This window comes from Sapajus apella, unplaced genomic scaffold (genome assembly GCF_009761245.1).
Source record: "Sapajus apella isolate SASKATOON/1434 unplaced genomic scaffold, GSC_monkey_1.0 scaffold100, whole genome shotgun sequence".
Classification (NCBI taxonomy): Eukaryota; Metazoa; Chordata; class Mammalia; order Primates; family Cebidae; genus Sapajus; species Sapajus apella.
The window spans coordinates 4,001,500-4,017,246 of record NW_022437040.1 but is presented as its reverse complement, the minus strand read 5'-3'; the positions used below and the strand labels follow the sequence as shown (position 1 = coordinate 4,017,246).

The 15,747-nt window shown below is 42.1% G+C and overlaps 1 non-coding gene across 1 annotated transcript; it reads right to left on the bottom strand.

Moving 5' to 3' along the window:
* Positions 1–13,559: 13,559 nt before the first annotated feature.
* LOC116536464 lies at positions 13,560–13,666 on the bottom strand. The gene has a single exon (XR_004262650.1). It is a non-coding gene; the product is annotated as a U6 spliceosomal RNA (small nuclear RNA).
* Between the last annotated feature and the right edge of the window lie 2,081 nt (positions 13,667–15,747).

Sequence of the window (15,747 nt, the reverse complement as noted above, 5' to 3'; positions counted from 1 at the left end):
TGTAGAAATGGATAAGCTAGTCCTAAAAATTATATGGAATTATAAGGGACCATGAATAACCAGATAATCTTGAAAAAAGAAGAACCAGGTAGGAGGACTCAGACTTCCTGACTTCAAAGGTTACTATAAAACAACAGTAACCAAAACAGCATAGCATTGGTGTTAGGATAGGTATAAAAATAAATAGAATAAATTTGAAAAAGAGAATTAAACACATACATCTATGGTCAATTGATTTTTGACAAATGTACCAATGGGAAAAGAACAGTTCTTTCAGCAGATGGTACTGTGACAACTGGATTTCCACATCAAAAGTATGAGTTTGGGTCTGTACTTTATGCCATATACAAAAGTTAACTCACATTGGAGCAAAGACGTAAATGCAAGGCCTAAAACTATACAACACAGAAGGAAACATAGGTATAAATCTTCATGACCTTAGATTGGGTAACGGTTTCAAATATGACACCAAAATCATAAGCAACATGATATAAAATTGATAAATCGAACTTCATGAAAAATTTCAAATTTTCCACATGAAAGAACACTATCAAGATGGTGCAAAGACTATTCTCAGAATGAGAGAAAACATTTGCAAATTATGTGTTTGATGAGGGTCCAGTACCCAGAATATATTGAGAACTTTTACAACTCAATTTAAAGAAGGAAATAACCAATTTTTATTTTTTTAAATTGTGGTAAAATATAAATAACATATATATAATTAAGCATCCTAACCGTTTTAAAGTGTGTAGTTCAGTGGCATTAAGTACATTTGCATTGCAAAAAAAATCTGATTTTTTAAATAAGCAAAGGACATCATAGACATTTCTCCAAAAATGGTTTATAAATGGCCAATAGGCAGATAAAAAGATGCTCAGCATCATTAGTATTAGGGAAATGCAAATAGAAACCGCCATGAAATATAATTCACATTCATAGGAGCAGAAAATAACAAATGCTGGTGAGCTCGTAGAGAAATTGGACCTCATACATTGCTGGTGGGAGCAATGGTGGGCCCCAAATCATACCGGTAAAATGCAAATGATACAGCCACTGTTGAAAAGAGTTAAACATAGCGTTATCATATGACCCAACAATTTCACTCCTAAGTGTATCTCAAGAGAACTGAAAATGTATGTTCACGCAAAAACTTGCTCATGAATGCTCATAGCAGCGTTTTTCATAATAGACAAAAAAATGGAAACAATTCAAAGACCATTAAATGATGAATGGATAAACAAAATGTGGTATATTCAAACAATGGAATATTATCCAGCCCTCGAAAGGAATGAAGAATTAAGACATGTTATGACATGAATGAACCTTGGAAACACCAAGCTCAGGGAAAGAAGTCAGGCACAGAAAGCTACTTACTGTATGATTTCATTTATATGCAATGTCCAGAATAGGCAAATCCATAGAGATGGAAGGTAGATTAGCAGTTGCCAGGGGCCGGGGGGAGGGAGGAATGGGGAGGACCTTGGTCCCCAGCAGAGCACACGCCAGCTAACCTGTGATGGCCATGTGGCATGAATGAGAAATGGACATTTACTGTTGTATTTTATTTTTTAATTTTTTATGTTTTTTTGAGATGGAGTTTCTCTCTTGTAACCCAGGCTGGAGTGCAATGGCACGATCCTGGCTCACCGCAACCTCCGCCTCCCTGGTTCAAGTAAATCTCCTGCCTCAGCCTCCAGAGTAGCTGGGAGTATTGTTGCCACCACACCCAGCTAATTTATTTATTTATTTGTTTGTTTTTATTTTTAGTATCGATGGGGTTTTGCCATGTTGGCCAGGCTGGTCTTGAACTCCTGACCTCAGGCAGTCACCTCCTTTAGATGATGGCCTTTTTTCTGTGGTTTCCCTGTTTTCTCCATCTCTGCCACTGTCCCTGTATTCTACTCTACCTCCCTAATCTACCCTCCCTGGACTTGCCTGAAAGACCTGGACCTGGATTGAACATGGAACATTTCTTACTAGACTTGGTTGTAGGAATATTACCAAGCATTCACTGCAGATGCAAGTTAAAGAACAATATTTTAAATATTGTCGGCTTAAACTAGGCGGCAAAATATTCAAACACAAAATCTCAGATGCAGCAAATCACAACAGTGTGTTCTGGTGATGCATTGGGGTAAATGCAATCATTCACAGGCTCCTCAGAGCCTAATTAACCAGGATCCCAGCTGGGGGCTACAGGAAGAATAACTGTGGATTCTACCTTCACTGCAACAGGTTACAACTGCTGATTTATGACTCTTGGCAGGAACAGCTGGCCCTGGGCCAGGGAGATCACACAGGCAGCCAAGGAGCCCAAGGGTTGCACCCCATCCTGGTCCACCCCAGGGTGAGGACAATGCTCTTGGTCACCAACTGCTCAGGATTTACCTGAAGTGGAGTAGTCAGAAGCTGCAGAGAGTCAATGGAAAGATAGGGGCCACCTCTTGGGAACAGCCAGGACCAGCCCTGCACCATATCAACACTTCCGCTGAGCCTTTGCTCCTGGGTCCCTCGCCAGAGCAAAGCCATTTCCTGCCAAGAGCCTAGTACCTTCCTGATGATCCAAGCTGTTTCTTCCCAGGGGTGACCTAGCAACCATTGAGCCCTTGCATTCTTTTCTTTTAAAGGCCACCGTCTCCCTCCTTCCCCCAAACAAGGGGACTGCAGAGCGCACCCTGACCAAAGCATTCATGCTCAAGTGTTTATGGTTGCATGTATTCTTGTACAGGGATGTCTGCGTTTTAAATGCCAGCTTCTAGACGTGGCTGTCACTCCGAGAAATAAATCTGTAAGGGATATTTCTTTTCTAGAACGGATGGAGTGGAGGTGGAAGCTTTCAGCATCTTTTGAAATTTCATTTTGAGATAAAATGATGAGAATTTCATTTCTCCTCATGCAAGGCCATTCTCATTCTCGCTGGCCAGCTGAAATGTGTGTTGGAAGAATGCAACGGGCTCTTAGGGAGCAGATGTTCGGGGCAGCACAGACACGCATTGGCTCAAGAGCAAACACTCAGGGAAGGAGCTGAAAGGAGTTTTTTTCAGAGAGCACAGCTAGTTCCTGAGACTGAGGGTCATGTCCCAACTGCTGCTGCATTTTTCCAAGTTCTCCATTTCTTCCAAAATCATACATTTTCTCAGTATTTTTTGGTGTACTACCTTTAATAGGCATATAAACGTTTTAAAAGCTCATATCAGTATTGATAGCTTTCCTATAGATTAAATGTATTCTTAAACTCTCACTGCCAACATCCACCAAATAGAAACACAATTTTTTTCTTTTTTTAGACAGAGTCTTGCTGTGGCACCAGGCTGGAGTGCAGTGGCAGGATCTTGGCTCACTGCAACCTCCACCTCCTGGGTTCAAGCAATTGTCCTGCCTCAGCCTCCTGAGTAGCTGGGACTACAGACGTGTGCCAACACGCCCAGCTAATTTTTGCATTTTTAGTAGAGATGGGGTTTCACCATGTTGGCCAGGATAGTCTCGGTCTCTTGACCTCATGATCCACCCGCCTCGGCCTCCCATAGTGCTGGGATTACAGGCATGTGCCACTGCGCCCAGCCAACACAATGAATTTTAAGGCAAAGGGGCTCCTTGCCTCAAGGTACCCCCAATATTACCCACTGTGATATTGTTGTCTGCCCCGCTATAAATCACGTCCCATTATTATGAATAATTATCTTTCAATAGGGGTTAATTTAGAATTCTATGCTTTTTTTTTTTAATTTAAAATGTGTGGTGGCTCACATCTGTAATCCTAGCACTTTGAGAGACTGAGGCCAGGAATTCCAGACCAGTCTGTCTCTACAAAATAATAATAAAATTTAAATATTAAAAAAAACAAAATTGAACAATAAAATGTGTGTGCCCTTACTGTATTTGCTTTCTCCTTATGAAAATATACATTTTCCTTATGACTTAAACAACATGCTAGTTTATTACGAAAAACTTAAAAAACAGAAATTATAAATAAGAAAAATCTTTCTGGCTGGGCACGGTAGCTCGCGTTTGTAATCCCAGCAGTTTAAGAGGCTGAGGTGGGCAGATCATCTGAGGACAGGAGTTTAAGACCAGCCTGGCCAACATGGCAAAACCCCATCTCTACTAAAAATACAATAGATTAGCCAGGCATGGTGGCATACACCTGTAATCTCAGCTACTTTGGAGGCTGAGGCAGGAGAATTGCCTGAACCTGGGTGGCAGAGTTTATAGTGAGCTGAGATCGCACCACTGCACTCCAGCCTGGGCAACAGAGTGAGACTCTCTCAAAAAAGAAAAGAAAAATCTTTCATAAGTGCATGACAAGGAATTTCCCCAGTAACTTATTCTCTGCATATATATGTATATATATGTATATATTTTTAAAAAATCAGAATCACACTATGGTGCAAACATTTTTGTCATTTAGTAGAGTGCATTTTTTCTGATGTTCAATATTCTTCTATGTGATAGACATGCCAAATCCATCTCTAGACTCTATCCTTTTCCCTAACTCTAACTGGAAGAGTTGACCCTATGTGTCATGTGATCCCAACTTGGGGCATCTCTTCACTTACTCCCCCCAAATACCCTCCCCACACCCCTGATTGGACCAGGTCAGACTCAAATTGGTCCAATCAGATTCTCTGTCTCAGTAGTTTGGAATAGGGCTGTTGCTAGGGCCTGAATGTTTGTGTTTCCTTAAATTCGTAAGTTGAAACCTCTTTCCTCAGTGGGATGGTATTAGGAGGTGAGGATTTTGGAGGTGATTTGGTCGTCAGGGTGGAGCTCCCAGGACTGGGATTGGGGTCCTTATAAGAGAGGCCCCAGGGAAATTCCTCACCCCTTTCACCATGTGAGGAAACAGAGAGATGGCTCCCTGTTAACCAGGAAGTGAGCTCTCACTAGACATTGAGTTTTCTGGCACCTTGATCTTGGACTTCCCAGCCTCCAGAACTGTGAGGAATAAAATTCTGCTATTTATAAGCTTTCAGTTTATGGTATTTTGTTACAGCAGCCAGAACTGACTGAGACAAACATGCAAGGCTGAGTCCCTTAGACCATGATGAAGGCCTGTGTGCTGCACAGTTGAGCAGCGTCTGGGCAGGCACTGCTAAAATCCAAAGGATGTGCTCCATGCAAAGGGAATTTATGAGGGAGTAGAGACAGCATGAGTAGGCCAAGTGAGAAGATCTAAAAAGAGAAGCAGAAAATTAGAGTAGACCTGTGGACAGAGGCAGGCACAAGATGCCACAGGTGTCCCTGGATGAGACAGTGGGCAGCCCTAACACCTGCTAACCTTCCTAACCCTAACCCTAACCCTAACCCAGTGGACTGGCCAAACTTCTCATCTTAGGTGTTCATGAGTTTGCTTGTTTTGACTTTTCAGTAATTTGCCTTTTTACTTACCTTACTCATTCAAGTCAATTTCACCTGAAGAGCATTGGCTAAGAAAATCATAGTCATTTTAATAGCTGCCTAGTTTTGTAGTGTATAAGTATACCATAATCCATGTAATCAATTCCTTTTTGGTTAGATATTAAGATATTTCTATTTCTTAACTAGACTATTAATAAAGAACACTATTTTAAATATCATTCCACTAAATCTTTGCAAATATTTCCTTAAGGTCAAATATGCAATCAAATAGGATTGCATCAGATGAGAAACTCTGGGTCAAAAAAATTAGCATCATTTGTGCATTTCATTCCCAGCAGTGGGATGTCTGAACATTTCTGTTTTTTGCATCCTTGCCAACATTAGGTTGACTACTGAAAAAAGAAACAACTCTGCCAATTAAAGTAGTTAAAAATGTTGTCTTCTCATATTAATTTAGATTTCTTTGATTCCTGGAATTGCACATACTTCCCTGTATTTAGTGCTCAGCCTGTTTCTTCCAGTATGAAATGCTTATTCATGTCTTTTATTAATTTTCTTCTATTTAAATGCTCATTTATATATTTTTGATTTGTTGAGCACATGCTCGCTCTCTCTCTCTCTCTCTCTCTCTCTCTCTCTCTCTCTCTCTCTCTCTTGTTTTGGTTTTGATTTTTGGTTTTTTGGTTTTTTTTTTTTTTAAAGGCAGTATGTCACTATATTGTCCAGGCCAGATTCAAGCTCCTGGGCTCAAGCGATCCTTCCATCTCAGCCTCCTGAGTAGCTGGGACTGCAGGTGCTGCTCCTACTGCCTGGCAGGATGTTAAACTTGATTCTCACACACTTGAAAGTTACCTTCTCCCACCTAGCTGTGTGCCTCTGAATTTTATATATGAAATATTTGATAGACATTAAAAATATATTTGTTTAGTCATGTGTCGAGATATTTTCTGTTTAGTCCTTTGATGTAGCTAGAAAGTAGTTCATCTGCCTAAGATTATATAATCACATACTTTCATTTTTAAGAAGACACATTAAAAAGGAAATAAAATACCATAGCACTTAGAAATCAAATACTTAAAAGACATAGACACCCAAAGCAACATATAGTAAAACAAGACAAATCCATCGCCAAACCACCTTTAAATTTCAGTTATACTGAAAGTTATCAATTATGAAACCATTCTCCTTGTAGGAAAATAAAGCAGACATTTTATCACAGAATAAAATTTGTTTTAAAGCTATTTCCATCTTGCCTTAGACTTGCCTGTATTAATTAAGTTATTTAAAAGTACCAAGGGCCAGGTGCAGTGGCTCATGCCTGTAATCCCAACGCTTTGGGAGGCGGAGGCAGGTGGATCACCTGAGGTCAGGAGTTCAAGACCAGCCTGGCCAACATGACAAAACCCCCTCTCTACTAAAAATACAGAACTTAGCCAGACATAATAGCTCATGCCTGTAATCCCAGCTACTTAGGAGACCGAGGCAGGAGAATCGCTTGAACCTGGGAGGCAGAGATTGCAATGAGCCAAGATCACGCCACTGCACTCCAGCCTGGGTGACAGAGTGAGACTGTCTCAAAACAACAACAACAAAAAAGTACCAGGGGAAAAAAATAAGACATTTTAAAAAAATAAGTATTGATTAATTCATGTAGCCAAGAGTCACTGTTTCTCTTTTCCCTGTGGATAAAACTGCAGAGAGGCAGTGACAAGGGAAAGTCGACTGTAGCTCTCCAAATTCATATGACCCCATTCCTTGGTATGGTGAAGCAAGAAGTGGGGTCATTTGGATGTGATGTGCTGTAATTTGGTGAATTCTGGAGTTCCTCATTGATGTGTTCCTATTCAGAAACATCCCTGGAGAGTCTTAACTGTGGACTATGGAACACTGCATCAGTCTCTAATTCACATCAGTCTTATTATCATTTGTTTTTGTCTTGTGGCTTGAGAGAGGAGTAAAGTGATGCGCTGTTCAGTCACGAGATATAGCAGGGACCCAAGATGGGAAAGCGGGGAGGGGAATAAAAGGCGAGAGAGAAAATCCAAGAGAAATCAAGGGCATGTTGCAAACCAGCTGATGTGGGGTGTTCTGTAGCTGAAGGAGATACTGTTACCCCTCCTACAGACAAGGAAACAGAAGCTCAGAGAAGTCTAGTAACTTCCCATGGTCACACAGCCAGTGAAGGAAGAAGCTGGGATTTGGAAAACATGATGTTGGAAATAGCAAAAATAAGTAAAGAGAAGAGTCAAAATCCAACATGAACTAGGAGGGGAGGACCAGCTTTGTAATTGAGGGGGTCTTGTGACTGTCACTCTGATCCTGATGGGCAGTGTTCAGATGGGCAAGGTTGAGAATGCAGCTCTGAATTCTCTCTCTTCAAGCATACAGTGCATGTCTTAGTAAGAATGCCTTCAATTGGTATTGTAATTTTAGGTCATCTCATTTTATTCCAACAACAATCTTTGTGGGTAACCCAGGACTTATTTTAACCCTTTGCTTCAGAGTTAGAAGTTTTTGTGAGTTGATTTTAAGGATTATTATTATTATTATTTTGAGATGGAGTTTTGGTCTTCTTGTCCAGGCTGGAGTGCAGTGGCACGATCTCGGCTCACTGCAACCTCCACTTCCCAGGTTCAAGCAATTCTCCTGCCTCAGCCTCCCAAGTAGCTGGGATTACAAGCACCCGTCACCACACCTGGCTAGTTTTTGTATTTTTAGTAGAGACATGGTTTCACCATGTTGGACAGGCTGGTCTCAAACTCCTGATCCACCCATCTCAGCCTCCCAGAGTGCTGGGATTATAGGTATGAGCCACTATGTCCAGTCAAGAATGTTTCTGAGTATGTTTAAACATTATGCCCCAGTTATCAAACAAGACCCAAGCCTAGTCAGGGTCTTCCCCTATGGAGCATGGAGAGGGATGAGCCTTCTAAGGGATCTGTACCTTTAAGGAAGCCTCTGCTCTCCTGCCTGCTTCGAGCTGCTGCATATAAATGCCCTCTGTGGCTTCAGCCTGCTTATTTCCATTCAAAGTGTACACTGCTTTTTCCCCAAAGTAAAAGCATTTCCAGGAGTGCCAAGCACATTTCTTTTTTGTAGACTTCCTCTTGGCGGAGTGAATACTGCTGATTTATAAATTACATGGAGGTGTGCGAAGGAGATCAAGGTTCAGTGGCTGTGAGCCCATGCACTGCACCTCCTACAGGCCCAGACGCTGCCCTTAATTCTCAGCTTGTCACTTCTGCCAAGCTTGTCAGTTCTGGCCACTCAGGTGGCACTCTAATCAAAGCAAAAGGAGTTGTCCTCTTCTTAGAAAAGAGGAAACAGGGTTCTTCCTTTTGCAAGTTAATATACTTAAAGCATCACTTCTGTTGTTGAATTTTTCCTAATCCTTATTTGAAATAGGCCCCTATGCCTTCATAGGGGGGTGATTTCATTGGCAAAGAAACTGTCTTTTTTTTTTTTTTTTTTTTTTTTTTACTATCAGATGCAGAACTCTTTCTATTTGAATGAAATCTTTGTTGATGACATTCCCCTCCCATAATCTGATGCTAAAATTCAGTGGAATGTGCATTGCTTCCCAACACAAACAGCTACTGAAAAGGAGAAATTCTTTGGCATTGTGGATTCACTACTTCGTGTAGATAATTACTGGAAACTTACGTGTGTGCATGCATGTAGGTATGTGTGTGTGTGCATGTCCAACATGCTGGGTGAAACCTTTGGATCTTTGAATCATACGGACTGCCTGGAATATAAACATGATACCACGCTCTGTGGATCATCACTGTCTCTCTGTTTCCCTCGGCAATGCTCTCTGGTTGTCTCACCACTTGATGAATGAAAGAAGAGAGGAAGGGAAGAAGGGAAGGAAAGGGGATGAAGAGGAAGAAGAGAAGGAGAGAGGGCAGGAAGCTCTGACATTCAGAGCCCCGCTCACTGGCTCACTTTCCAGTGTCTGCTGTTACTCCTTCCTTCTGTGCTCATGTTCTGGGTCTCCAGCCAGCGGATGATGAGAGTCCCAGGGACTTGACTGCCCTTTCTCCTGTCTGGTACCTTCAGACAGAAAACTGCAGGACAAGGCCATCTTACCTTCACAGTAGGAAGTGAGAATTAAAACTGATTTCAATTCAGGCAGGCTCGGTGGCTCACACCTGTAATCCCAGCACTTTAGAAGGCTAAGGAGGGAGGATCACTTGAGGCTAGAAGTTTGAGACCAGCCTAGGTAACAGAGCAAGACCCCATCTCTACAAACAATCAATAAAATAAAGGTGATCTCCATCCGATAGCCACGAGGAACGCCATGGTGAGACAGATTCAGCGATTTTTTTCCCATGGTCATCAGGACCAGGACAAAAAGTCTGTTCTTTGGACTTCAGTCCTGTGTGACACCAGAATCAGGCTTCTTTTTCACACCCGCCTTAGGTCAGCCTGGCCTCAGCAGCTTCAGCCTGGCCTTGGGGACACCTGTTACACAGCATGAGGAACAACATCACCGTGTTTACAGACACACCACAGCAGTGTTTTCTAACCAGGGGTGATTTTGCCTCCCTGGGAGATTGCTGGCAATGTCTGGAGATAATTCGGGCTTTCACAGCTTGGGGGACGGCGGGTGGCACTGGCATCTAGTGGGCAGCAACAAAGCTGCTATTTCTGTGCACTCAGGAAAGCACTTTCTGTCTCAGGCCTCAGATTCCACTGAAAGGTATCTTGGCCCCCAGGGTGGTCAGGGTTGCACAGACTTGAAGCTGGTCCAGTGCAGCCCACAGAAAACGCTTTGGAAATATCTGAGCACCGTAGGCAGGCTTGGCCCAGGCTAAAGCTTCCAGCACATGGCGGTCATTGGCTTTCACTCCACGTGGTCAGGGCCCAGCCCCTGTGAACAAGGACACTCTGACCGGGCTTCATCGGTCCCTTACCCACTCACTGCCCAACTCTGCTCTGGACAGGCAGGGTGCAGTCCCAGCATTCCCCTGTGTACAGCCTGCTCCATTCCCATATCGTTTCTACTTGCAGTCATTTGTTGTACCTCCATGCTCTTTCCTCAACCCCCACTCTCTGTCTTCATAACCATCGTGAACAATATCTACGATTCGTCCACATCCCAGACCAGACACCATGACGGCAGAGCTGTGGGCCCATCTAGTCCCCTCCCAGCATGGCCGTCAATCCTCACAACCATTATGGAAATCTTTCTAGTGACTGGTCTGAAAAGGTTGGCTCTCCTGCCCCGCGTCACCTCCAGGCCCTAGCCTGACCACTCAGGACACCAGAGCCACTCCCCACACATCTCATTCACGCCCTGTTCGTTCCCTGGTAGCCTACGACTCAAATAGCCCTCCTTGGAGGACCCTCAAAGTTATTTGAGAATTGCCGTTCAAAATAAATTTTCTCCATTAGCAATGTCTTGAGGTCCATGAATGGGTGTCTAGGATGCCTTACACATACGAGTGGCTCGAGAAATATTTGCCACCTCGATTTGGCAATCAACAGTCTCGACAAATGTCATAGCATCGTATTTCTCTGTGTTATAATTGGCACGTCTCAGTTGTGCAGTGATTTTTTAGTTTCCATCATTACTGCTACACAGAGCCGTTTCCTTTTCTTATCACTGTAGTTTCTTGCTATTTCACCAGAAATTTATAGCAGAGAGGAAAAAAGAAAACAAAACCCAGAGAAGAAGGGATGAGATGGAATCCAACCAAAACCTCAGCGTTGCAGCTGGCCCCAAATCTGAATTAAAACAACAACAGCAAAATATTTCTCTGGTCCAAAGCTTTTAGTTATTTTTTATTATCCCTCAGAAACACTAAGTAAATTAAGCAGTAAGTGATTTAGCTCTTCTTTTGTATGTTTAAAAAATATTAGACATGGATTTATTCTTTGGGAGCCTTAAGTCTTTTAAGTCAAAGGAGAATTAATTTTAGTAAACTGCCGTCAATGTGACGGTTGTGAACCACAGTCTGTTTATGTGCAAAACGGTACTTTTCCATCGAGTCTATTCTTTGAACTGATAAATCTCTCCTGAGCAGAAACCACCGCCACAAAATGTCGCAAGCAGAGAGCGCAATGCTGCAAGCACTTAGTAGCTCAAAGTTTTTACACCGCGGCTCTACAGTGGCAGCTGCATTTGCCAGCGCTGTGTAGCTGCAAGATTTTCACTAATTGCGTGGGGCCCCAGGATGTGTTTTGGTTTTGCAAGCTCTTTTGCAGAAGCTGCCTTCCTGTTCCTCTGTCGTAGTGTGCGATCTCTCACACACAATGCAGAGGACAAGTGTGCGTCTTTTATAATTCAAAACCAGAAAAGACCAGAACATTTTTAAGTAGTCTGAAAATAAAAAATTAAAAAAAAAAAAAAAAAAAAACAGCAGCTCTGAAAGATGTGTTCCTCTATCTCTTTCCTCTGGAAGGCTGCAATTGAATATGTTTATGGGGAGACATGAGCCTTACAATCCCAAGAAAAGTAGCGGGGAGTCAGGAGAGTCTCAACCCAATTATTTGGCAGTCAGCTTTGCCCCTCCAATAAGTGAACCTGCAAAGCTGTCTTTAACCAGCTACCCAGGCACTGACAGCAAACTGCAGGACCACAGCTTCACATCCATTCCCTGGGGGCATGATTTAAACCAAGAAATCTGTCATCAGGAAGGAAGTGGAGAACCGCTCCAGGAATAGCCGAGAAGTGATGTTTTGTAAAGGGTTTTTGTCTCCCTTGCAACCCTGTAAACCTAAGTGAGCCCGATCTCTGATTATTAAACACTTTGCATTCAATGGCTGAAGGATAGTCTACTTATTAAACCTGTGATTCTTAGCAGAGTTATTTCTGCTAGTTAATATTGTTGGGTGCTGGGAGGGAGGTGCTCATAATGAGAAGGAAGTGGCCGTCGCAAGTTGGCAAAATTCCCAAGGAAGTTAAAAAACAAAACAAAAAACACTTCTGTCAGCAACATTGCCTGCGAAATGGATGCCATTCTTTTTGAGATTAAGGAATCCAGTGAACAAACATCAGTCAATCACATTTACTCTGAAAAACAGTTACTCAATTCGGCGAAAGGAAGAACATCTCCCAGGGTTCTTGTCTTCCGTTCTGAAGGGACATGGAGAGGGGACGAGGTTTCTTCCTCATCTTAGATGGATCCTTTGCAGAACTCATGCTAATAAAGGTTAACCTGTTTCTCTTTATTTCGGTCATGAGTTATTAATATCTGGTACCAGTTATTTACAAATTTTAAAATATTTTGCACAGCAGCGCCTAACACCATTGTATTTTGTCTAACTGGGGATTTGGGGGTCTTCATAGCACACTTGGTGTGATTATGGAAGGCATCATCGTGTGTATTTACAAGATGTGTTTTCTTACCATTTTTATGGCTTTTACGTTTCCCCCACTACACTTGGAATAACATCATCTCCTATCTATCTAGGGATAAAAGATGATTACCTTTTTGTTCAGAATCCACTAAACTAATACAGTTCCTCTGTTTGTTGCTAAGCAACCAAGCTGGGTTACCCAGAAGAAGCAGACTCCACTGACAGTTACCTGCTCCCTTCTGATAATTGACCATGGACAGAGTTTGCCTGGTAGGGGGAAGAGCTCTTAAAGACTTAACGAATTAAAAAAAAAAAAATTATCCAAAGGTTTGCCAAAGCTTTCTATCCTAGGTAAACAAATTATGGCAAATGCACCCAATAGGTTATGAATCAGTAATAAAAGGAACAGCACACACATGCAGGAACGGAAATGAAACTCAGATGCATTAGAAAGAATCCCGACACAAAGGAGTCCCTCCTACACATTCCAGCTCATGTCTGTGAAACTCCAGAAAATGCAAATCGAATCTAAAGGAACAGCAAGTGAGCAAGGGCCGCCCAGGGCAGGGGACGGGCACCACTGGAGACAGTGTGAAAGGAACTTGGGATGGTGGAAATGCGCCATCATCTACAGCTTGATTTTTATGGATTTAGGGAGTACAAATGCATTTTAGCCACACGGATAGATTGTGTAGTGGGGAAGCCTGTGCATTTAGTGTCACCATCCCCTGAAAGGTGTACCTTGCACCTGATGGGTTATTTCTCATCCCTCACACCCATCCCATCTTCCCACGTTTTGGAGTCACCAGCATCTATTTTTCCACACTGTCTGTCCATGTGTACCTATTCTTTGATGAGAACATACAGTATCTGACTTTCTCTTGAGTTACTAAAAGATGGAACGCATCACAAATTTACAAGTCACCCTTGCACAGTCATCATGCTAATCTCCCCTGAATCTTTACAATTCTAGTATATGTGGTGCTGGAGAGAACACCCCATCATTTATATCTTCGTTGCGGCTGAGATTGCACAGATACAAATCAAGAAGCCATTTAAATGGATTTTTTTTGTATGTAAATTAATAAAGAAATGAAAGCTATTAGGGTGTATCACAGTTTAATATTAAATCTTGACTGAGTTGTGTTATTTTTAGAGTTAGGAAGCCTTTTCCTATTGACAGTCATTGTTTTACAGAGAAAGGAAATTCATGTCACATAAGTAAAGTGCAACTTCATTTTTAAAGGAAGAATTTCATTTTTTAAAAGGACATTTACTTGAGAAGTATTATAATTGACATTTCTTCGTTGGTGGCTTTTTTCCTGTCATTTTAATTTTTATTAAAATTATACAGGCAAATAATTTAGAGCATCCTACTCCTTGGAAGCAACTACTTTCAATTCTTTTCAGCTATTTCTTTCGGAATTAGTTTTACATTTCTAGTGAAATGTTTATACGACTGCTTTTTGACTTTTCTGGTTTTGCTGTGTTGGTTTCTAACTTTAGAAATTTAGTATATAATATTCTGTCTCACCCTCTCTGCTTCTCTCACCACACACACACACACACACACACACACACACACACACACACACACACCCTGGTTCCCCGGTTCCTTATCTTCCCAATGTAGTTATACCATAATTTTGTTTAGATTTGGTGTTTACCTTTTGTGTCTGTGTAAATGGCATTTGTTGCTGCTGTGAGTAGTACACTGTGATTACTTTTCCTTCCCTACGCAGCTTTTTGTTTTCCCTGGAGTTAATAGGTGCCGGGTTTTGTTTTGTGCTTTTTGTTTTCCCTGGAGTTAATGGGTGCCGGGTTTTGTGTTGTGCTCTTTGTTTGCTCAAAGGTCACTGCACATCTACCATCCTGGATCTTCCTCCAGTATCATCCTGTCGACTGTTCACCTCTCATGGGACTGACACAGCTGTGTGCCGGATCACATGTCTTCCGAAAGTCCCTTTAAAGGGATAAATGACAAGTCTGCACAACTACAAACAGGTACATTAAGACCAATAAGAAGACACAGGCTAGCATGAAATAAGAGGTTTATGGTCTGATTTCCTGTTAAAGTCATGTCCTTGTTCTGCAATGGAAAATTGCCAGAGCATAGATAGCAGAGAGAGTGGACCTCAAAAGCCACAGTGTGAAGGTTTCGTGTTGCATGAAAAGATTCTGGACTTACACCTCGCACGCCACTGGAATGTCCCCTAATATGTTCCCCAGTCTCTCCCTTCATCCCTGCACACCATAACCAAAGGAGAAATGCTCTGCTGGTTACCGTAGACAGGGACGTTCTGAGGGGCCCTGAGCAGATGGGACCTTAGGTGACCTGGGTGCCTTTGCATAGAAGAATCTCTCTCACAAGGTGGTTTATATTTATATTTATACTTGGGAGTCACCAAAAAACAACTAAAGTATCTGACAACAGAGGGGCAATTTCTAAAGGTTACTTTAAAAAAAAAAAAAAAACAAAGTCACATATATATATATATACATATATACATATTGCACTTCAGACACAATCTCTAAGCATCACAACAAACCTGCAAGGTAGATATTTTGCATGAACATTTTACAAAAGATGAAACTGAAGTGCAACTGGAGAATACGACCTTCCCGAAGCCATTTAGCAATGAACGGATATAGGTTTAATTCCAAAGCCAATACTTGCTACCCTGTATTATGATGCAAGACGGGTGAGACCTCCTCTCCAGACATCCCGCCCTAGGATTATGTTTTGGTCTCTTGAGGTGAGCGACACTCAGCAGATACATTCATTTTTAGTAACCTGTGAAGCAAGAAATTGGGAACTCCTAAAGGCTACACTAGCCGGGACTAAGCACTTTAAGGAGGCAAAGGGGCAGATGCTCAGAAAACCAGTGAAGGCGAGGAGTTAAAAAGGCGAACAATCCAAGTCTCATGGCAGACGGCCAATGGTCCTCTCCAACCTCACAGCACAAGATTTTCAGAACTGCATGCCCTTGACCGATAGAAACCCTGCAAAATACATTCGAAGTATCACTATTTTGAAACTTGAGAGGGCTGCAGAAAAATCCAGATGGCTCACATCCA